The following is a 23,558-nucleotide window of genomic DNA, read 5'->3' as shown; positions in this document are numbered from 1 at the left end:
GTGCTCGACACAAACCACGAGACCTACACTTGCTCTCATCAGGACAGGCATGTACGACAATACACACACAATAGGTGCTCTCAACGCTGAGGATAATACCAGTGACACACAGGACAACATGTGCGACATCTACACAGAGGACGCACAAAAAGATGCATAAAAACAATGCTTACCCGATGACATAGGTACCCAGTGACATATATACACAGTGAAACACATATAGACATTGCCATGAGGGCAAAGAGCCCAGGCTAAGCTACCATACCCAACACGAAAAAATGTTCAATAGTCATACCTTTCTTCAGACAATGCCCATATGGGAATATATCAGAATTACCTGGGGAGCTTTGACAAAGTGCATGTTTCCAGGAATCCCTGCCAGCCCATACACACCCCTTACAATACGAGTGCATGTGGGTCGACACGTTTACATTGAAGAGCTCCCTCAAGTAATTGATATGCCCCCTGCTTGAGACCCATTGAACTCAGGCTCGCCTCTACTGGGTGGCAGAATTTGCCAGCAAGGGTGTTGGGCTGTATTTTATTTTCTCTCTCAGTTTGGGAAGGGACAGGCAGGAGCTGAGAAAAGGATCCGCCTATAGCCAGAAGATTAGGGGCCAGATAATGGCCAGGAACCGAAAGAGTTAAAACTGGGCATTGATCCCAGCAACCTTGGCTGCCCTCCTTAGCGCCCGCACAGCACACGCAGAAGGACCCTTCGCGCGGGGACTGTCCCAGAGACTCGCCTGCGCTCCGCCGCCACGTTGCGAAGGCCCAAATCCCACACCGCCTCCGAAGCCGTGTCTGCTCAGCCTTGGGTATCTTTGCTTTGGGGGGCACGGGTCAGCCCCAGGCCCGATGATCCAGTCCCTGAGACACTTCCCCGCCCCAGGGTCCCAGGGTGCCATGCTGGGCACTACGAAAGCCAGAAGGTTCCCTCTATGCGGGGAGGGGGCGAGCTGCCCTACCCCCAACCCTGCCACGCAGGGAGGCCCCCGGGAAAGGGCAGAGGGCACCGCGCGGGGACCGGGCGTTGGAGGCGGCGGGTCACTTAAGTCCCAGAGTGGTGGCGCGGAGATCCGTGGGAACAGCACAGGGTCGCGCCGCCCCCTGGCGGCTCAGTGGCAGAGTTGAGGCAGGGGGTGGGCGGCAGCGGGGTCTAGCAGCTCCCAGACAGGTTCCCAGTTCCCAGCGTTGAGCGGGGGAAGGATGTTGAAGAGACGCCCCCACGAAGACTGTCCTGTCCTGTCCCCTCCCTTCCGCTCTCCCTCTGTCCCTTTCTCCGTTTTTTCTCTCTTCCTCCCCCCCATCTCGCCCACTCTTCCTGCCCTTCCCCCTCCCCTGTCCTCACTCCCTCTCCTACCCCTCTTCCTTTCTCTCGTCCTTCGCCCGCCCCCTCCCGCCCCCGCGGGGCAACGCCTCGGTGCGCCCGCTTGGCAGTTAGCCCGTTAGATCTCGTACTATTGATCCGCTTCTGAGCTGGAGCTGACAGCCCCCCTTCCCGGTCTCTCCTCGTCCCCATTCCCGGCGCCCCCCACGCCGCCCTCCCCAGCTCCAGGCGGTCCAGGCCTGCGCCTTGCCCCCACCTAAAGCCCCACGCGGCCGCGCCGAAGTCTCCCCCTCACCAAGGGCAAGAACAAATGTAATTAAAGCGACCGGCGAGGGGGGTGCGCCCCTACCGGCACGGGCTAGAGCCGGAGTCCCAGCGGCCCGCCCTCTGCTCGCCGCCTCCCTCCAGCCCCCGCGCTCCCCGCCCCCCGGAGCGGGAGCATTTGGGTTGAGCTGCGCCTGTCCTATAAATCCACATATAATTCTCGCCTTTCCTGTTCAGCTAAGGAAAATAAACGTGTAAGGCTGTTTCTGGGAGCCCAGCTCAGGGACCGCTCTAAATTCTCCTCTTATTGAGTCCGGGCTGGAAATCATTCAGGTCGGCGGCGCGCTCCCCGCCCCCCGCCTCGTCCCCAGCCTGCGCCCGCCGCGCACACGCACGCGCGCACACGGAAGGCAGGAGCCGGATATATAAATATCTCCAGCTCTCCCCATAGCCGGGCAGATTTATTCCGCTGCCAAGCCTGCAGAAAATTGACTTGTTCATGGAGGCGGCTATTGACACATCACCGGGGGGAGGGTTAGGGGAGAAAGCAGTGGAGCCGGCGCCCCTCCATTATACGTTAATGTAATCAGCAGTGTGCGAAATGACTGCGCGGAAAATAGCATCACTGACATTTATATTAGAGGATATTGATGGCAGGAGCTGTGACCGCATCACTCTGCCTCCCGTTTCCACGGATTGACACAGGAGCCTCTTGTTGGCTTCATCCACGCTCGCCTCCCCTCCCCCTCTCCCCCTCCCGCGTCCTCTCTCCTTCTCTCCACCCACTGTCTCTCCTCGCCTCACCCCCACCCTCCCAATTCACTCTTCCAGTCAATTATTTTCCAAATAATTCTTGAGCACCTACTGGGCGCCACGTGCAGGGTCTCTCCCGCGTGCCTCTCCCTAGGTTTCTCCCTCTCCTTCTCCCCCACCTTGTCCTTGCCCTCTCCCTTCTCCCTAGCTCTGCCTCCCGCTCCCCCTCCCCCTTCCTTGGCTCCGTGGCTGGACCGCTGCTGTCGCAGCAGATAGATAATTGAAAAATGGGCCTCACCTCTGCAGCCAGCAGGAGTGGTTCAGGCAGTTACGGCCGGGGTTACCTACTCCATCTCAGGCCCAGGCTCCAAAAGATATTCTGAGGAAATTGGATTTTACATGGATGTTTTATTCGGGCAGAGGCTTTAGTGTATATAAATACAGGCGAGGAGGCCTTGGCGGCAAGGATGAGTGAGGCGAGACAATCCCACCCGGGGCCTGGAGGCTCAGGGGAGGCAGGCAGGCCATGTGCTCAGCTCTGAGTCCCAGACCTGGACATCAGTGCATTTCCTCCTCAGCATCTGAGACTAAAAGAGGTTAATGCCTATGAACAGCTCCTCAAAAGCTGCCTTGGGAATTTTAAAAGTGTGTGATTGTTGGCAGGACGATATACTGAGAAAAGAAGGAAATATACTGAAGAAGTTTGAGGACTGATTCTTTCAGTAAATATTTATTGAACCCTTAAATTGCGGGGTATTGTATTTGGGGCACAGGAGTAAGTTAGACATGCTGCTGCTTTGAGGGACAGTTTGGAGAATGACAACCTGGGGTTTCAGATTAGGGACAAGGAAGGGGAAAGGTGGGAAAGTGGGTACAGAGATCACTTCTCTGATCATCTGATCATCTAAGAAGCCTGGATGAAGAAGCAGAAGGGAAGTGTGTCAAGTTGGAGGATGGGGGGGTCCTACCAACTCTCAAGTCTCTCTCCTGGGGCTGGTTAGCAGAGCTTCTAGGAACATTTTAGACAACTGTGGTCACCAAATCTATAGGCAAGTTCACATCCAAGATGTTCGCAAGGAATCTGGTGAAAGTCTCTGGAGGGTTAACATGATGGATCGAGGACCAAGGTGAGGCCTTCCAGGTACAAGGTGTGAAGAGGGCCTGAGTGAGAAACCCTTTGGGAGAGGCCTAAATTGAAGGCACATGAGTAAGTGAGAGGCATCAGAAGACCAGGGAGGTGGGATGTGGGTGTAGGAAGGAGGGAGTAGATGCTTGGGGGCCTAGAATAAGGAATCCTCCGGTGTCTGAATGCCCGTCTTCACAGGAAGGCCTCCATTTCAGTCATGGGCAGGGTCTTTTCTGTGGCTTGTCTGATCTCTGATTAGAGTCTATGTGGTTGACAGCTATAGCCTGAATCATTTTTGTTTCTTGGAAGGAGAGCTCATGAGCCACCCATGATTGAAGGACTGGTATTAAGGTGAGTATAACCAAGCTGAGTGCTCACCGAAGGGGCTGGGCCTCCTTCTGGGCTCAGAGCAGAGACGACAGCTGCCTTATCCCAGGCACATCACTGGGAACTGGACCAGTCCTCCCCCAGATTCCAAAGCCCCCCTTCTCCTCTGCCACATTGTTCTACTGTTACATCATAAGCCTGCAGGGGCAGGACAGGTGCTGGATAGATCATGGCCATCCCTCCAGCTGCCCCACACACATCCCAGGCACTTCCAGATGGCATCTGGGAGCTCCAATCCAGCTATAGGATGGGAGTACTCTGGGGTAACTGGACTTCCTGTCTGACCTCCATCAGCATCTTCCCTCTCTCCTATGGATTACACTCACTCTGACAGCCCAGTGGGGACAGACACCCTTCCCAGCTATCAGGGAGCCAGGCCACTCCCACTCACCTTAGATACCTCCTCCTCACTTCTGCCCTCAGAAAACCACAGGAACTCATGTCTCCACTCCCCCAAATCTGTTCCTGGATTTGTCTTCCTTTCCCTGTGACTCATTTGACATGAGATTCTGTGACCTGAGATTCTGGTCTCACTGTAAGCTAGGAACCCTTGAACAGGTTGGTGATGAGAACATGAGTATATGTGTGTGTGTGCATGCACCTGTGCTCAGTTGGGTGTTGCATGCCCAGGACACAGGGGACATCATTCATGGAGCAGGACTTGGTCCCACTTTGCTTTCCAAATTAGGGAATTGACATCCAGAAGAAAAATGAAGGAGCAGCCAGGGAAGTAACTTCCCATAGCAGGAAGGATGGCTCTCAGTCCTCCATGCCTTATCAAACTGGGATTCTGGAAAGTCATTCCTCCAGGATCATCTGCTCAGTAAGCCTTCAGAGAGGACCCAGTGAAATGGGAGGCAGGGGATGAAGGTACTGGAAACAGCCATGTAAGGTTCAACCATTCATCGTGATTCAGAGCCTGTCCATTCCTTCTCCCTATGTGATAAATCAGCTGGAGATAGGGCTCAAAGGAGAATGGACGTTTGAAAGATAGAAAGCCTGTTTCTGGGGGGCAAAGGAAGCCATTAGGAGTTAGAAGAAGGAGGTCTGGCTGGAGAAGCCAGGTTTTACAGACGAGCACTTCCAGCCTTAGCAAGAAAGCCAGTGTTAGCTATGTGACTATGGTGAGAGTCACCTAACCCCTCCAGAATTCAGACCTCTCATTGGTTAAGAAAAAGGGGGGGGTGTCTTTTCCAGCTCTAATTTCTGTGATTCTGAACTGTTGAGTGGGGACTTCCCTGGTGGTCCAATGGGTAAGACTCTGCGCTTCCAATGCAGGGGCCCCAGGTTCATTCCCTGGTCGGGGAAGTAGATCCCAGATGCATGCCGCAACTATGAGTCTGCGTGCTGCAACTAAAAGATCCCGCGTGCCGCAATGAAGACCCGGCACAGCCAAAACTAACTAAATAAATAAAATATTTTAACATTAAATAAATAAATAAACTGGTGAGTGAATATGTTTGGAGAGCCCAATCTGGGATGAAAGAAGGAATTTCACAATTTGAGATTCAGAGTCTTCCAAATGGGATGAAGAAAGGTAATTGTGGGCCAGTGGGGTCTGAAATTGTTCTGAGAGCTCTCTGGAGGCTGGGAACCTGCTGGGGCCAGGACAAGCACAGAGCTGGAAAGCAGACCAGGCTGAGGCAGAGGGAGGGCAGGGATAGATCCAGAAGGCAGTGCCCCCTAAATTGTCTCAAGCTCAGACTCTCTGCTTAGAATCTGGCTGGTACAGCCCAGAGATGGTTTTTTTTTTTTTTGGCTGTGTCGGGTTTTAGTGGCAGCAGGCATTGTTGGGAGTGGGGGCTCCAGAGAACACAGGCTCAGTAGCTGCTGCACGTGGGTTTAGTTGCCCCGTGGCATGTGGGATCTTAGTTTCCTGACCAGGGATGGAACCCGTATCCCCGGCATTGGAAGGCAGAATCCTAAACCTTGGGCCACCGGGGGAGTCCCCAGCCCAGAGACCTTGGGGAGAAAACCCAAGTGCCCTGGAAGCTATCAATCAATCCAAATGACAGGAATCTGTGCACTCTTATGTTCTGTACTTTGGAAGGGAATGGGTTACTTTGTTTCTCTGGAGTTTCTTATAAAGTTTCCTAATTGAGAAATGTTAGCATCACCTGAGTTATTAGGATGGCGAAGGGATCGGGGCGCCCCTAGTGGCAGAGCCTGGTGATTGGCAACAGCAGCACCTCTTCAAGACACTGCAGAGTGTGAAGCAACGGGAGAGAAGCAGTGGGGGGCACTGTGAGTAAAGGAGACACCACCACCCCCTCCCACCTTGACTGGGAAGAAACAAGACAGGTGACCGGGGAAGCTTTACAGCAGAAAGCTGCCTTGGAGGATAATCCCCAGAGGTAAAAGACTAGAAGCCCAGAGCACAGGAAGCTAGAAGCCCGCGGGCAGGGGAGGAGAGAGGAAGAGAGCAGAGGGAAGATATCCCTTTCCACGGATGTGCCTTGGCCCCTGCCCAGGCAAAGAGGGGCAGATTTTCTGTCTTGTCCAAGCCCCTGCATCTGCCACCTTGTTTACTTCATGCCTATTTATAGTTGCAGGCTCCAAGCCTGGCATTGGACTCTGCGATTTATATGACTATAAACCTCCAAAGGGCACTGAAAGCTGACAGGGCATGCATAAAGACAGGGGCAGGTTTCCCAAGGTCAAAATGGTCACCCTCCCACCCCTGCTGACCTCACACCCCACTAAAGGGCAAGAGGTCATAAGGCCAGGCTCAGGCAAAGACATGGGCGGAAAGCCATAGTCACCTCTTTGACTCTTCCTACCCTGAGCTGGTTCAGTTTAGGACTGCAAGCAAGTTAGAGAGGACCTGTTTGGTTTGACTTGGTTTTCTCTTTGGGAGGGGGTAGGGAAGCTCACTGTGGGAGGGTGGATCTCATCAGGGGACGATTGAATTTGGAGAGAGTGGATGAATCTAGCCTTCTGTGGGAGGAGAGAAAGGAGCCCACCTGCCCATCCTCTTAACGGCAGAAAGGAAGAAAAACCTGTACCTGGAGCACTCCTGGTCCCTGGCTGCCTTCTGGGGTTGCCTTTGGAGGCCTGGGCCAGCCCGCCTCTCACTCAGGACAGGGTATGCTGGTGTACCCAGAGCCTGGGCCTCTGATCACCGTGGGATTCTGCTAGAGCAGCTCATTGCCCAAAGCCTTCCCTTTAGAGGCAACCCCTCCTTACCCTCTGGCTGACCCTCTACTTCTTGTCCCTTTCTATTGCCTCATACCCTCCAGCCCCCCATTCTCACCCCATTGCTTCCCCCCAAAGTACCCCACACTGTGCCTGCCAGCCCTGCTCCCTCTGCTGACTATCCCAGTCTCCTGCTGTGCCCTCCCCCTCAAACCCTTTGCACTAGTCCCCACCCCATGATTTATCACATGAGCGTTAGGGTAAGTGGACCGTCATAGATCACAGGCCAAATGGGTGTGAACATGAAGGAGAGGAGAAACTCAGAAACCTTCTCCTTGACTATTTTTCTCATCAACCTCTAGTCTGCTGGACTAAATCTGAGGGCTTTTAGAGGGGAAGTGCCTCTCTTAGAGCCCATGTGACCCATTGGCCACTTCTGGCCCTCCTTTGGCCTTCCCCGTGCCCCCCATCTTGGGTCTCAGCCCCCTCAGGACTGGAGTAAGCAGAGCCGGGGGCCAGGGGATGCCCAGCTGGGATCAATCTACCAGTGGTGGGAGGGGCACTGAAGGGGAATGAACCATCAGTTAACATGGATTCCCTCCTGCCTGGGCCTGGTCTTGGTTTTGGCCTCAGAGAAGGATTGGGCTCTGGGTTAAGTAATACTTCAGGGAAAAGAAGAGGTCTCAGGGGGATGGGCCAATCCTCAGGCCCACTCCTCCCTCACCCTTTCCCACTGCAGCCCACAGGGGATGCAAATGAGTGAGCCAGGTCAAAGCCCTTTCCTCCTCTGAGGAGGGGAGGCAGGGAATGGAAGAGATTCCAGATTCCAGAGTCCCTTTCTTCTCACCTATTAGTCCACTTTTTCTCTCATGCCTTCTGTGGGGTGAGGGCGGGGGATCTGGGGGATGGAGTTCGGGGGAGAGGACGGTGTCTGAGGCCCAGAGGAGAAACCAGGGACCTAGGTAGGGGTGGGGTTCAGTCGAGAGGAGTCGGGAGGAGGGGCTGGGAAGAGGACAGGGCTGGTCCTCTTGCCCTCCCCCAGAGGGAGGCAGCAGAGGACCATGGGAGTTACTCCATCCAGCGATCAGCAGTTCAGTTTCTTTTGTGTCTCCTGTCCATCATGGACCCTATTCCAAGGGACTCACTTGGATGGAGTTTGTACACCTCCAGCCCCTGCCCCTCTGCTGGAGAGTGACTTGGGGAAGTCAGCCTGTTCTTGATTTGGCCCCCACAAGCCCCTCGATTCATTCGTGAGCAGGGACTCCTCTCCTTCATGTCTAGAGCTTAGAAAACATACTTTTGTCGTTCCTCCAACTCCTCAACCTCCCCAGTCCCTACCTCCCCTTGGAGGCCATGATCCAGCCCTGAGCACCACCCTGAAGAGGCCCAGTCTATCTGAGGGAACTGCTCTGAGCCTCCTGGGCCATGACCAGCTGTTGGAGTCTGAGCCCGTCTTCCCTAGGGAGTTTTGAATGAGGGTCAGGCCCACATACTCCTGAAGTCTCTTTTCTCCTACCCACATGTAGGTACTCACCAGGCCCACTTACCTGGGTATGAGGACCAAGTCTGGACCTGGAGATGCACAAGGGCAGCAGCTAGGTGGAGGAGATCTGAGGTGTGGCCTTGAGTGAGATGAAAGACCAAAGCCTCCTAGGCTGGAAACATTCCACTTCCTGCCAGCATGGCACCTTGTAGCCTGGTTGGAAGTTGGGGTGTGGGTGTGGGTAGGCAGAGCATAGGCAGGTGGGGAGGGTGCACAGTAGGGGCAAGGGGAGGGCGCTGATCAAGGAAACCAACATCTCAGTTGCTGGCAGCTCAAAGTTAGGAAACTAGAAGGAACCCAGAGGCTTCAAAGTTATACCCTGGGGCAGAGAGAACATCTCCTGAGGGGCCACCTAGGCATGCAGTAGAAGGAGCTAGAGAGAGAATGGCCTTGGTTTGAGGATGATCTTATCCAAAAGGAAGGTAAGACTGACCAGATTTTCCAAGAAGAAAGAGGGCCAAAGAGTTCCCTTTGAACCCTTACTGAGGTATGAGTGGCTGAGAGAACTGAAGATCTGGACTCTGGGAAGCAGAGCTGGGATCCCAACAGAAAGGAGCCCACATGCTTGTAAACTAGTACAGCTACAGAGAGGCAGGTAGTGGAATGGCAGGATGGCTCTTGTCTCTCTCACCTAGTTTCCTGTTGTTGGTTTTAAGAAACCTGGGGCTCAGATGTAAGGCAGCAGGCACCTTACAGATCATCTAACCTACGCCCATTTTACAGATACGGAAAGAGAGACTCAGGGAAAAGGGAGGCCCTAGCTCTGACTGTACCGCCATCTTCAGTCCTGCTTGGCCATCTTCCAGCTTAGTTCTCAGACCCCAAATAAACTTATCCTATGGAACCCCAGGCTGTTCTGCCTCTCCATAGATTTGTTCCCAGATTAAGTGCCCCCTGCCCCACCCACCCTATTGCTGCTCTAGGTTTAGATCCCTCTGGGTCTGGCTGAGCAGGGAGCCCAGGTTGGGAAATCTCCCCTCTCTTTCCTATTCCAGACTGGGGTTTCTTCGGGGCTCCCTTTACAACTTGACCTGTCACTGTCTTTCTATTAAAATCTCTTTCCCACTCTGCCTCTGCCTCTGCCTCTCCCTCTTTCTCTCTTCTCCAACCCTCTCCCACCCACCACCTGTCCCTCCACTAGATAGAGCCCCTGAACTGCTGAGATGAATCTCTGAAGCTCGTGGTTCTGACCTGTGTTCCTGGTAATTGAGTTGTGCTCCCTGGTCATGACAGGGGAGGGGGGGAGTGGCTGCCTGTGGTCCAGGCCTCCGCCCTGCCCGCCTGGCGGGCCATCTTAGCCCACCCCACTGTAATCCAGCGGAGAGGGTGAGCAGGAGAGAGGTGGTGATGCTTCCTCTTCCCTAGTCCGCCTCCTCCAGCTCTCTGTCTCCCCCTCTCCCCCTCCCTGCTTCATCTCCGGCACAAATCACATGATGACAGCCCCATCCAACCTTTGGGGAAGGGTTTGTAAATGTGTCTTCCTTAGCTCTGATCTCCAAATTGTTCCTTTTATTGCATTTGTCACGGTGAAGATTAAAGTCCCTGGGTGGCCTGTACCACAAATCACAGAGTCTGCTCAGGGAGCAACCGGGAACCAATGGAGGGGTCTGAGCCCTGTTACCGTGTGTGTGTGTGTGTGTGTGTGTGTGTGTGTGTGTGTGTGTGTGTACACATGCACTCACAAGCACACACTCCTATCTGTGCTGTGGACTTGTACCCAGGAATAGGAAGATGTGCCCTTGTTATTGTCATTCTGAGCTGTTGGCCCCCTTTATAGCACAGTTTGTTACCTCTTCCTCCAGGCTGTCTTCCGGGATCACTCTGCCCATTCCATGGTGGGCATTGCTGTATCCACTGATCTCTCCTTTATCTTCCATTAGGCAGGAGGAGAAGCTGTGTTCACATCACAGATATTTCAGAATATCACTCTGGATCTCTGGCTGCATCAATCGCTAGATCCTATCCTGGGAACACTCTGAATGGGTCAAGGGCAGCTCGGCCCAAAGCCCTCAAACAACCCGCATCCAGGCCTCCGAAAAACAGCTGACCTTACCCTGCCCTAGCACCCCTAGACTCTGACTTTTTTCTCATCCTGGAACATAACTTGGTACAGAGGGGGCACAGCTGAGACGGAGGAGACACAGCTGAGGGACCCAGCGGACAAAAGCTCCCTTGTACACATGCACTGAAAAACAGTCCGTTTCCTTCCCCCTTACGAGGTAGGCTTCCTGCCTGTCCCTCATGCACATTCATAACATTCAAATTTATGCCGTAATCTCCACCACTCCATATGTATGAGCCTTTGATGGGTGTTTGGGTTTATGGGATGCACCCAGCCCTCCGTTCCATCGCCCGCCCACCGCCTCCAACCACTGCAAAGACACTTGTACATAATTGACATCGGCAGATTCTTTCATTATACAAGATTTAGCATCTGCTTGGGGATTGCTCGCTCCTCACTCACTATAGATGACTTTTCCCTGCCTTTCCTATTATCAATTCAAATTAGCCCCATTTCCACACCAACCATTGCAGCGTTTACACTTGACAGTGAGGAAACAGGGAGGCTGTAATGGGCTCCTCAATTATTTAGGCCCAGTTAGGCCAGGACCCAGAAAGCCTCAATAAGGGGGTGTGTGGAGGTGTGGTCATCATAGCGGGGAGGATAGGGTTGCCACTACTTGGTCTTTGTTTGGCCTTTTTACAGCCCTGCACCCTCACTTTCCACCCTGGGGAACCCTTCCTCTCCCATCTGGGTTTCTAAGGGGTGGGGTAGTCCCTTCCTGCCCCTGCACTCAGCAGCAGCTTTTCACCCTCCACCCCACCTTCCCCATCCCCCCACCCGCATCCTGTATTTGCTCCACATGTGTACCTAATGGGCTACCAGCATAAACCAAAGAAGAGGTCATTAGCAGCGGCCAAGCTGACCCCCTCCCCTTAGGATGTTTGTCTTCAACTGAATTTCTGGGAAGATTTGAGGTGATGGGCTAGGAGTTCAGAGATAGTGGCCGAAAAAAGAGACAGACATCAGGGAAAGACATTGAAATCCTGCTGTGGAGCCCTAAGAAGAGAGAGGAACACAGACCCAGAAATGGAGAGATGTGTGAGAGCCTAACGGAGCTGACAGAGATGCCTCTGGAGCTTGGAGAGAAGTCACAGGGAAGCAAAAGGCTTGGGCGAGGCCCTTTCTCAGATCACGCTGGCTGTGCAGAGCTGTAATTAGGTCAGTGCTGCCCCCGCACTGGCCTGACTAGTCCAGGCCCGGTCTCCTGTAATAACTCTTGGGCCATTCAGGTGGCTATTCAGGAATCATGGGCCCCCCTGAGCCCACTAAATGTCCCAAGTACAAGGCAGAATCTCTAAGTCAGCGTGGCGCTGGGCCTAGGTCCCGATTCCAGTCAACCCATCTCAAGGGGGGCCCTCCCTCACCCCTCCCCTTGGTCCCTCCCCTTTCCTCTCTAGCCCTCCAGCCCCTCCGCTTCCCCAGCCCAGATCGGTTTCCTAGTGCAGTCGTGGGGGGAGGTGGCAGGCAGGGTCTGAGAGGCTCTGGGATTAGAGGTGTCTTTTCCATGCTCGGCTTCTTCGGAATCAAAGAATTCCTCTGTCTGATTGGATTTACCCTAAGTCACGGGCGTGTGGGACCTTCTTTCCCTCAGCAACAGCTGGAAACAGCCCTAAATATGATTAATTAACGCTGTAAAAAGCTCTGGACACAATTAAGATTTATGTGTGTGTGTGTGTTGAGTGGGGACAGGAGTTGGGGGAGACGGGTGGATTACCAACTACCTCTAGGGCCCTCCAAGGAGAATAGAGTGACATTTCCTCAGAGACATTCCTTTGACATCCATTTCCGGGGTCATTTTATCCAGCCTCCAGCTTTTGAGCAGATTAGCCCTGTCCTCTGTCTCAGGGATACTGGGTGATTTCTGCTTTATTCCTTGATAAGGGGCGCAGTTTCTGGGGCAGGTGCCTCATCTCTCTTTCCTTTATCACAAGCAGAATGTTCTCTGCCAAACCTCAATTCCTCTTGCTGGGTCATTCTAGGGATCAGGGACATATGCACAAATCCCAACATAGCTGCACAGACACAAGCCCAAAGGGATGTAAAATGGGAACCTCAGAGGAAGCTGAATAAATGAGCTGCCAACCAAGCTTCCTGCCCTTGGAGGTATCTCGCTTTCATCCTCAAAGACTCATGCCTCCAAGACAGGATAGAGGTCATCTCTTTGGACTTCCCCCTGCATCTCTAAGATGACAAAACCTTATTCGATGGGTCCTCTCCTGCCTCCTGTGTGATTTGGGTAATCATTCCCTAAGATGTGGACATCCCAGCTTTGATAAGATGCTGGTGATGATCAATGTTATTTATAATCCTGAAAGGGAAGGAGACAGGAGCACAGACAATTCCCAACAGTGAATCATGTGAAAATCAGTTCTCAAGAATCTTTGAAAGAGCCCTTGATTTTAATTTATTTTCTTTATTACAACTGATTGATCTTCTGTTTTTCTGAGATGACTGAGCCTAGGAAGAGGTTGCCTAGGTTCTAGCACTAATGGCCAAAGATGGAATGGACCAGAGGAGCTTGGAAAATTCTCAGGCTTCGCATCCCCTCTCAGGATCCTTCTAGAGTTAACGGCCTGAGCGCCTGAGGCCTCTGCTTTATGGCTTAGTCCCCAGGGGAGGGACCCAGGCAGGCTTAGGGCTGCTGAATGGTCCTTGGGAGAGGGCCATAACACATCCTGATGGAGTTTATGACAGGCAGGGACCTAAACCACTGGGACTGTAGTTTGACTTCCTGATACCAATGCCAAGGAGTATGTGGATACTGCTTGTCAATCCCCTACCCCAGTACAGGCTTGTTGTGAGGGTCAAAAGCAAGAGGGGCATTCCAGGGGCCCCAGATGCATGTGTGTTGGCTCTACCATATGGGTCAACTGTGTGGAATGCTCCCCTACCATTTCCATTTACACTCTTTGGGCTCTACCCTGGGTATCACCACCAGGGAGAGAGGGGAGTGGGTGTGACGACATGAACAGCAGACTTGGGTCCCAGTGGGCAAACAGGAAGAGGAGGCAGGGGGTGGGAGGTTGGCGAGAGGTGGGCAGGAAGGCAAGCTGGGGATGAGCAGCTCCTCTGTGGGTGTCCTATGCTCTGCTCCTTTGGGTCTGATATTGGTGTAGACACAGATTGCTCCATGCATCTTTGTAGGTCAGTGTGTCTTTGCACGTGTTATATCTCTACTCTGTGTCAGTACTTTGTGACCCTATGGCTAGGGATAGGTGTGCCACCAGAAAGATCAAGAAACTAGGGAGTTACCCAGTAGACCCAAATCAGGCCCACCTGGGTCTTTGGTTTGCTGAGCACAGTATTTAAAATAAGCAAACAAACATGAAATTGAATGCCTTTAGGAGAAGCAGTGCTTTTGAGCTGCAGACCCCACCACTCCCTATTGCCTTTCACTGGTGGTGTCACATTTTTATAATCTGCCTGGTACTGCAGTCTTGAGTCTGTGACCTCTTGAAAAGAAGGAGATATGCTACTGTTTCCCCATGAATTGTCTCCTGAATAATTAGTTTCCTTCAGAGACAAAGGCTGGAGTCCAACCACCAGACTCCCTGGGAATGAGGGGTACTGGGAACCACTTTTTTTTTTTTTTTTTGCAGATTCAGGAACACCTGTTTTGAGGGAAGGAAACAAGTCCCATCTTTCTATGAGAGAGAGGTTCAAGATCATACAGATGCAACTGGAACCCAGGCTGCCTCAGTGGGACTCTTTGCACACTGCCTCTTCCCTTTACTAAGTCAGTTCTGAGCTGAGGATGAGATATGAGAGAGGCAGAGGGAGAACAAACTCAGAGACACTGAGGGATTCACTAATTTCAAGCTGGTGTGTCCTGGACATGGGCCCCTGCCAGAGGATGGAGAGGGGTTTGGGCTGACACCCTGATGGGATGGCTATTGGGCAGACTGGTTGTTCAAACAGCCCATTCTGTAGCCACACAAGAAGGTAGAGCCCTTCCTGTCCAGTTTCATATCACTACCCTGCTCCGTCGTCCATCTTCCTGGGAGAAAGGGAAACTTGGGAGCCCAAAGGAAGGTAGACTCTATTTTGTTCTCAAAGCTTAGAAGAGGTACCTGGGAATATGTGAGGCTTGGTTTGGGGCTTGGATTAGGACTTGTTCTTTGTTCCTGCTCCACCTTTGCAATCAGCCTTTCAGAACTCTCGATGGATCCTGTAGGGTAAGGCCCCTGGGGGGACCATAGTAGGATCAGATCCTCCATTCAGCCAGCAGCCTCCAGAGTAGGAATCCTGATACAAGCCTTTAATTTGACTTCCAAGAAGCCTAGGATAGAGATGAGAAGGGACTAAAGGGTGCTTATGTAAGGGGGCTGGTATTTTGTAGTTATCATTTATTGAGTGTTTATTTTGTGCCAGATAGTGGACTGGATAGTATTTTACATACTATATCTCATGAATTTTACCTACTATATCTCAATCATCCTCTGAGGAAGGTACTACTTACTATATCCTAGTGCTCAGATAAAGGAAATTGAAGGTCTAGGAAGTTAAAAGCCACGCAGTTTTTAAAAAAATTTATTATTTTTTTGTTTTTGGCTGTGTTGGGTTTTCGTTGCTGCACGTGAGCTTTCTCTAATTCCGGCGAGCGGGCGCTACTCTTCCTTGCGGCGCGCGGGTTTCTCATTGCAGTGGCTTCTCTTGTTGTGGAGCGCGGGCTTCAGTAGTTGTGGCACGCGGGCTCAGTAGTTAAGGCTCGCAGGCTCTAGGGCGCAGGCTCAGTAGTTGTGGCACATGGGCTTAGTTTCTCCGCGTCATGTGAGATCTTCCTGGACCATGGCTCGAACCGCTGTCTCCTGCATTGGCGGCAGATTCTTAACCACTGCGCCACCAGGCTAGTCCCCACACAGCTATTAAGTGGTGAATCTGATTAAATTTGAATTTCAAAGAAACAATAGTTTATTTTAGCATAAGTATGTCCCAAATATCCCAAATACCCAAAAAAGCATGGGTATACTTAATGCTAAATGTGTTGTGTATCTGAATTCAGATTTAACTGAGCATCCTGGATTCTCTCTGGCAGCTCTAGGGTGGGGCCCTGCTTTCTGTCCCAGAAAGCCCTGAGGGAAATAGGCCTCAAGTAAAGTCTGTTGAGTCTGAGCTCAACAGACTGCTCAGGCTGCAGTGACATCCCTTTTCTCTCTTCCTGATCGTGGCTGAAGCCTCCCAGAGCAGTCGGGGCTTGGAGTCTGGGCTCACCTCCCCCCCCCCCCCTCCCCCCCCCCCCCCCCCCCGGCTCTGCGCTGGAGGAGTGACAGGTCCCACCCCTTCACCAATCAGTAGGGATAGGCTGCTCAATAGGCAGCGGCAGGCCACAGGTGGGGCGCAAGCACAGCAGGGATCCCTGAAAGAAATTTAAAATTAAAGAAAAAATTTTCAAGAAATGTAAGATGGCAACAAAGCGACTAAGCAGTCATCATGGGAAAAATTAAAACTTCCTGGCATTAGTTGTGCGGTTTAGCACTGAATTTTTTTTTTTTTTTTTCCGGTACACGGGCCTCTCACCGCTATGGCCTCTCCCGCTGCGGAGCACAGGCTCCGGACGCACAGGCCCAGCGGCCATGGCCCACGGGCCCAACCGCTCCGCGGCATGTGGGATCCTCCCGGACCGGGGCACGAACCCGCGTCCCGTGTCGGCAGGCGGACTCCCAACCACTGCGCCACCAGGGAAGCCCAGCACTGAATTTTATACATTGGGGGTGGGGTGGGGTGGAGTCAGTTGGAGAATCTGTCAAGGTTTCCGGCCTCTGAAGGTCTAGCCCAGCCCGCCCTCCAGGGCGGGCCTAGCTCTGGGCCGGCCTGGAGGGTGGAAGATGGTGGGAACTACTCGTTGCCCCCATCCCCAGGCTCTCGCGCCCGCTCTCCCCCAACCAAACGTCAGGCCTCGGTCTAGGTCCAGGCCTTGATCCTGCCCGAGCTGCCACTCCCTCCTCTGCAGCTCCGCGCGGCTCCACCCCGGGCTCCGTCGCCTGCTCCAGCGCTTGCTCAGGCGTCAGTTCGCTTTCGGGCTCCGGTTCCCACTCCCGGCACAGCTTGCTCAGCTTGCTCGGGGCGTCTCCCTACTGAAGAATTATGTTGCATGGAGCAGCCGCCACCATCTTGAACTGGCAGTGAACTTTGCTTTCTACATATAAATACAGATAGCAATCACACCCCAATCAGCTCTGAGGCTTCAGGGCATCATCTCAGCAACTCTAACTTTCCCATTACGATAATGTGATTTTCACTCAGTCTATAATATCACCAGCCATGAATAAAGCAACTGGCTCTTTCTGTCTCTCTCCTCCCTCCCCTCTTTTACTGCCTCTCTCCCACCCTCCTCAGTCTTTTTTCTTTTCCTCCCTCACTCCCTCCTCTTCTGTCTCTCTCTGCAACCCCTCCTGGGGTCAGCCTCCATCTCTATCTCTGCATCTCTGAGCATCTCAGCCTTCCTCTCCCAGTCTCTCTCTCTCTCTCCCTCCCTCCTCCTCTGGGACTCACCTTCCCTAAATACTAAAGACAGGGATTTGCAGTGCCCCGAGGGCTCAGTTAAGTTCTGTTCCCCAGCTCTGCCCTCATCTGCCTTTGCCTGAAGATGAGAAACTCTGTGGGGTTGGAGGTGGCAGGGCAGCCCGCAAGGCTTTGGGGAGGGTGAAGAGATGGGGAGGGGAGGCCAGGAGTTGGCTGTTTGCCTCCCCTCTTTCTCTTTCCTTAGGTAACAGGATGGCTCTCTGCAAGGATTCCCATCAGGAACTTAAGGATCCAGCAAGGAGAGCTGAAAACTGCCTTCTTAGGAGAGGTCCTGGAGGTTTTCTGGATATTGGAGGCCCCAAACCCAATCAGATTCCAAGTGCCAGACTATTGTGAGTAGATGCAACTGGTGAGAGGGTGCTCTGGAGAGACCTGGGGAAAAGGAGGAGCTGGCCCAACTTTCTAGGGCTACTTCTGAGTACACTGGGTTGTGAACTTGGCAGAGCTATCCAGGCTGGAGCTGCCTTTGCCAGGACATGGCTTAAAAGTCCACTGACAGCCTTTATCAAGGTGTCAGCCCCCATGTCAGAGCTCCTTGAAAGGCCTTCTCTTGCCTTCATGGGTATTCTCTAAGATGGTGGTGGTGCTGGTGGAGAGATTGTCTATGCTGGTTGTTCATTTATCCCTGGGTTTGTATTCCAGTTCTTTCACCTACTAGCTTTGAGGCTGTGGACAATGCTCTTAACTTCTCTAAGCTTCAGGACCTCATCTATAAAATGGGAATAATAATAGTACCTATCTAGTGAACAAAATAATGTATATAAAGTGCTTAACACCGTGTTTGGCACATTGTTCAATAAATGTTAGCCATTATTATTACTATCGGCAAATATTGAATAATCACCTGCCATATATATTAAGCAGTACACCATGGAGATTATAAGCCTGGGTTTTTGGAGTCAGATTGAGTTTGGGTCCTAGCTTAGCCACCTTTCCAAGGCTTAATGACCTTGGAAAAGTCACTTAGCCTCTCTGAGACTCAGTTTCCTCATCTGTAACAGCAATAATAATTATCCTTACTTATAGGATTGTTGTGGGGGTTACTCAGGCTAAGATAGTGCTGGCACAGTGCTGACGTATGGCAAGGGCTCTAGAAATATTAGCAATTAAGGGTTGGGCATGGCAGATCCCGCCATGAATGAAGCACACACTGCCCTGGGTGTCCTGGGGTTATTCCCTGGGCTCTGACCCTTTCTATTGTTCTGGACCACTGATGGCCTTGACCTATCACTTCTGTCTAGGGTGGGGGCTTGCTTTAATTTCTCTGGCTGTAAAACGTGGGCTTGCACCTTTTCAGCTGCCCACCTAGCTGAAAAGGGGTGGGACTAGGATTCCTGCTTAGCCCCTTCCCTGGGTAGGAGTGGTGAGAGAAGCTGGCTTTTGAATGCGCTGTCTTAGGCAAAGGTGACAGTGTCCAGAAGGCGACTCTCGAATGTGCTCCCTAAGGCAGGGGTGACAAATTAGAATCAGACATCTGCATTCTGTCCATTGCTGTGTTTCTAAGCACTTATGGGTTGGTCTGTTTGTTTGCTTGCTTGCTTTTAGTTTTCCTTGGTTTCTCTCTGAAGATTCCTTTGGAGGTATTCCCAACCTAATCTCAGATGAAAGAAGGGAAAGAAGACTCTACTAACCTCAGTTGGGCCATGAAGGCCAGACAATCAGAGCTTCCAGCTCTGGGGCCTGGAGAGGCAGACCCAGAGGAGGAACCTAGGGGCACGGTTTCTGGCCAGTGGTTTATTTGGGTCTCTTTGCTCATACCTAGCCTCTCTGCTTGGCTCCAGGAGAAAGGAAGCTACCCTTCAAAATCCAGAGCCATAAGCCAAAGCACTCTTAACTAAGTGCTTTAGCCCGTGGAACTTAGAGTCTGCTCTCCTCCCTCCTCACGCCTCTTCTCAAAGGCAAATAAGACATGGTCCGATTCTTCCAGATGCCACAGTCCAGTGGGGGAGTCAGGCATGAAAACAAAGAAGTAAAATAGAGTGAGAGACAACATAATAGAGACAATTACAGGGTGCAGTGAAGACAAAAAAAAAACCAGTGGTCAGTTCAACCTGAGGTAACATTCAGGTAACACTTCCTAGAGGAACTGGTGCTTCAGCTAGTTTGTAAATGTGGGCAAAATGGGAGGGGGAAGAGAAGGAAGGGCATGTAAGGTGGGGGAACAGCATATGCAAAAGCCTTGAGGCATCAAACAGCCTGGCACATTTGGAGAACTGCTGTACAGAAGGTGGGGTAGAGAGGTCACTTTGGGGGAGGCCAGGGGAAGGGGACAGATAGTAAAGGGCCCATGCGAAGTTGTGCTTTTATCCGGAAGGGCATTAGCAGTGGAATGACTTGCATTTCAGAAAGATAGCTCTGAGGATGATGAAGAGAAGGGGAGAAGGATGCAGCCAAAAATGCTGGAGGCTGGGAGACCAATGAGGAGGCCCTTACAATTGTGCAGGCAAGAGACAAAGAGGACCTGAGCTGTTACAGTGGTGGTGGGGGTCCTGAGGAGTGAGACTGGGGAGAGCCTTACAAGGCAATTGACAGGATTTTGTACCTGGTTGGATGAGGGAGGTGATGAGGGAGAGGATTCCTGGATAACCGCCTTGGGTGAATGGTTGGAAGTGACAGAGATGGGGAACAGAAGGAGTGGAATGGGTTTGGGGAGAGTGCAGAATACTGAGTTCTGATTGAGACTTGTACTTGGGAAACCTAGAGTACATCTCAGTAAAGATACCCAGGAGGTTAAGAGAATATTAAGAACAATTTTACCTCCATACATTTGGAAACTAAGATGTCTAGTAGGGAGTTGGAAATATGTGTGTGTGAGAGAAGTCTTGTCAGGGTATATGGATTTGAGGGTCACCAGCATATGAATGGTAATTACAGCCATGGGAAGGAGGTCAATTACTTGGGAAAGACACATGAGGAGAGGGACTTCCCTGGTGGTCCAGTGGTTAAAAATCCACCTTCCACTGCAGGGGACGCGGGTTCGATCCCTGGCTAGGGAACTAAGATCCCACATGCCGCGGGGCAACTAAGCCTGTGCGCTGCAACTACTGAGCCCGCATGCTCTGCTGCAACTAGAGAGAAGCCTGTGCACTGCAACAAAGAGCCTGCACGCAGCAACTAAGACCCACTGCAGCCAAATTAATTAATTAATTATTTTAAAAAGCTGTGATGTTAAACAATTGCAGGTGATTATTAAAAAAAAGAAAGACAGGGCTTCCCTGGTGGCGCAGTGGTTGAGGGTCCGCCTGCCGATGCAGGGGACGCGGGTTCGTGCCCCAGTCCAGGAAGATCCCACATGCCGCGGAGTGGCTGGGCCTGTGAGCCATGGCCGCTGGGCCTGCGCGTCTGGAGCCTGTGCTCCGCAACGGGAGAGGCCACAACAGTGAGAGGCCCGCATACCGCAAAAAAAAAAAAAAGAAAAAAAAAAAAAAGAAAGACACGTGAGGAGAGAAGAAGGCCAAGAATAGAGTCCTAGGGAGTATCAACACTTAGAGGAGTGGTTTTCAGCCTTGGCAGCACATTTCGATGAGCCAGGGAACTTGCAAAACACTAGTGTCTGAGCCCCACCCCAGACCAACTAGATCTGAATCTCTGGACATGAGCTGTAAAAGTTCCTCAGGTGATTCTAAAATGAAGTTGAGGCTGAGAACCAATGACTCAGAGGGAGGGCAGAGGAACAGGGCTAGCAGAGAAGGCCGAGAAGGAATGTTCAGGAAGATAGGAAGAGTTTCAAGGAGGGAGAATTCCAAAGCATCAAATGATGCAGAATAGCAACGGTTGAACCCTACCCAGCACTTATGCTATGTTGGGGACTTTACATGAACTCACTGAATCCTCCCAGAGACTTGATGAGGCAGGTCCTATTATTATCATTGCCATTTTAAAGATAAGTAAACCGAGGCACAGGGATATTAAGTACTTGCCCAAAGTCACATAACTAGTAACCAGAAACCAGGATTCAAGCCCAGGCAGGTGACTACCTGAGTCTGTGCTCCTAATTGCTCTGCTAGACCACCTCTTTTGCAGAAGGCTGAGTGAGGTGAGCACTGCCCGTGACTTTAGCAGTTTGCTGGTCTGTACAGCCTTCAAAGGGGGCCAGCTGTTATCTTGTCTCTTCCCTTCTTTCTGTCTCTTTCCCTTTTTTCTCTCGTCCTTTGTTACTAAGGCAGCTGCCTCTCACCTCTCTGGCCTTCCTCTGGCTGATGGGCCAGGTGGAGCTGGTTCTCCTCCCTCTTGGTGAGACCACATGTTCTGCCCCTTACCGGGTGGCCACAACTGTGAGCACATGGCCGGTAGCCTCTTCATTCATCAGGCTGAGCTGAGCATCCTTTTAAGTCTCCACAGTCTGGAAGGGAGTGGGGAGTTGGGGTGATGCAGAAGAAATAGAGGCTCTTATCATCCTGGGAAGTAAGTCTTCCTGGGAAGTTGATGCCAAGATAGACCCTGAGGAGGAAAGAGACTGGAATCCACGTTCACATGGAGGGGATGTGAGCCTAATTAGACACCTGGGACGCCCCTGTGCGCAGCTCCTGCCTGACTTCACCAGGCCCGGAAGCAGTGGTTCTCAACCAGTCTGCATGTTAGAATTTTAAAATATACCACAAAGACCACCTTCAGAACAACTGGATCAGAATCTCCGGGGGTAGGGCTCAGGCATTGATGGGTTTTAAAAGCTCCCCAGGGGATTTTAAAGTAGCCAGAGTTGAGAAACCTCAAGAAAAGAGGTCTGGATAAGTATGAAAAGACTCTGTTTCTAACCTTCACTTTATCATTTCCTAGCTGGTGGGCTTGGGCAGCCCATCGGACCTCTTTGAGCAGCCCATAGAACCTCTTTGAGCCTCAGTTTTCTTATATCTGTAAAATGGGGATAGTAACCTTGACCCTGCCTACTTTATACAGGTAGACTGTTAAATGTGGTATATTTTGTTAATTATATAGGGCACTATATAAAAGTGAGGTGGAATTAACCTATACAGACACTAATATACAAATAAGCACACAAGGGACTTCCCTGGTGGCACAGTGGTTAAGAATCTGCCTGCCAACACAGGGGACATGGGTTCGAGCCCTGGTCCAGGAAGATCCCACATGCCGCGGAGCAACTAAGCCCGTGTGTCACAACCACTGAAACCCACGCGCCTAGAGCCCATACTCCGCAACAAGAGAAGCCACCGCAATAAGAAGCCTGCACACCACAACGAAGACTAGCCCCCGCTCGCCGCAACTAGAGAAAGCCCACACGCAGCAATGAAGACCCAATGCAGCCAAAAATAAATAAATAAATAAAAAACAAAAACAATGGGTATCCCTGGTGGCGCCTGCCAATGCAGGGGACATGGGTTCAAGCCCTGGTCCAGGAAGATACCACATGACGCAGAGCAACTAAGCCCATGCGCCACAACTACTGAGCTTGCGCTCTAGAGCCCGCGAGCCACAACTACTGAAGCCCGCATGCCTAGAGCCCATGCTCCGCAACAAGAGAAGCCATCGCAACGAGAAGCCCACGCACTGCAACGAATAGACCCCACTCGCCGCAACTAGAGCAAGCCCGCACGCAGCAACGAAGACCCAACGCAGCCAAAAATAATAAATAACTAAAAATAAATAAATTTATTTAAAAAAGACCCCAAAACAATTAAGCACATGTGTTCACTTGGCACAGTAGGTGCACTTGAGTGAGTACACACACACACACACACACACACACACACACACACACACACACAAGACCAGACAGCTGCTGGCTGGGTTCTGAAAGCAGAGCCTTGGTTCTCTAGACTTGGCCTTTTATGTTTTTAGCCTTCAGAATATGCCGTTAAAATATGGAGAGATGATCTGTGTGTGTGTGTGTGTGTGTGTGTGTGTGTGCGCGTGTGTGTGTATGAGTGTATGTGTTTAAATGATTGCTAAAGTGTGGCATCATTTGAGTCCGCCTGTCAGCCTATCAGAAACGTCATCTATAACCTTCACTGTTTGCAGTTTAATCTCCCCTGCCTCCCTGAGGGCCCTGTTCTGACATTTTAAACCCCATAAATGACAGTAGTGCTCTTAGCGATTTTGAAAAAAGCCAAGCGTTTGGAAAAAACACACATAGACACATACCCCTAAATTCCCCTTCCCTGAACACATGCTCACTCACGCTCATAAGTGGAATCACAGACCTGCTCACACCCTTGTACTGGCCAATTTAGAAGTCACAGATATTGGCCAACATAAGTGCACACGCATGATGGCAGGACACAGATGTATGAAGTCCCAGCCGTGCATCTGGTGCCTGTGTATATGCTCCAGTAGACACACAGCAGACACACCTTTCTGCTCTCATTCTCAAGTCCTATCTATTCCTCTGCTCCTTGGCCTTGAAAGAGAATGGAAGAATCCAAGGTCCTTGGAAGGCTGGTGCTGGGAGCAATGGGGTGACATGGGAGGCTGAGGG

At 51.7% G+C, this 23,558-nt stretch overlaps 1 long non-coding RNA gene across 1 annotated transcript; it reads left to right on the top strand.

Moving 5' to 3' along the window:
* The first annotated feature begins 659 nt into the window (after nt 1-659).
* On the top strand, nt 660-22,741 carry LOC141276741 (uncharacterized). Its single transcript, XR_012326730.1, has 3 exons — nt 660-818; nt 17,310-17,457; nt 22,173-22,741. It is a non-coding gene; the product is annotated as an uncharacterized lncRNA (long non-coding RNA).
* Nucleotides 22,742-23,558: the final 817 nt, after the last annotated feature.

The sequence above is a fragment of the Tursiops truncatus genome, chromosome 16, assembly GCF_011762595.2.
Source record: "Tursiops truncatus isolate mTurTru1 chromosome 16, mTurTru1.mat.Y, whole genome shotgun sequence".
Classification (NCBI taxonomy): domain Eukaryota; kingdom Metazoa; phylum Chordata; class Mammalia; order Artiodactyla; family Delphinidae; genus Tursiops; species Tursiops truncatus.
This window is presented reverse-complemented; position numbering and strand designations above follow the sequence as displayed.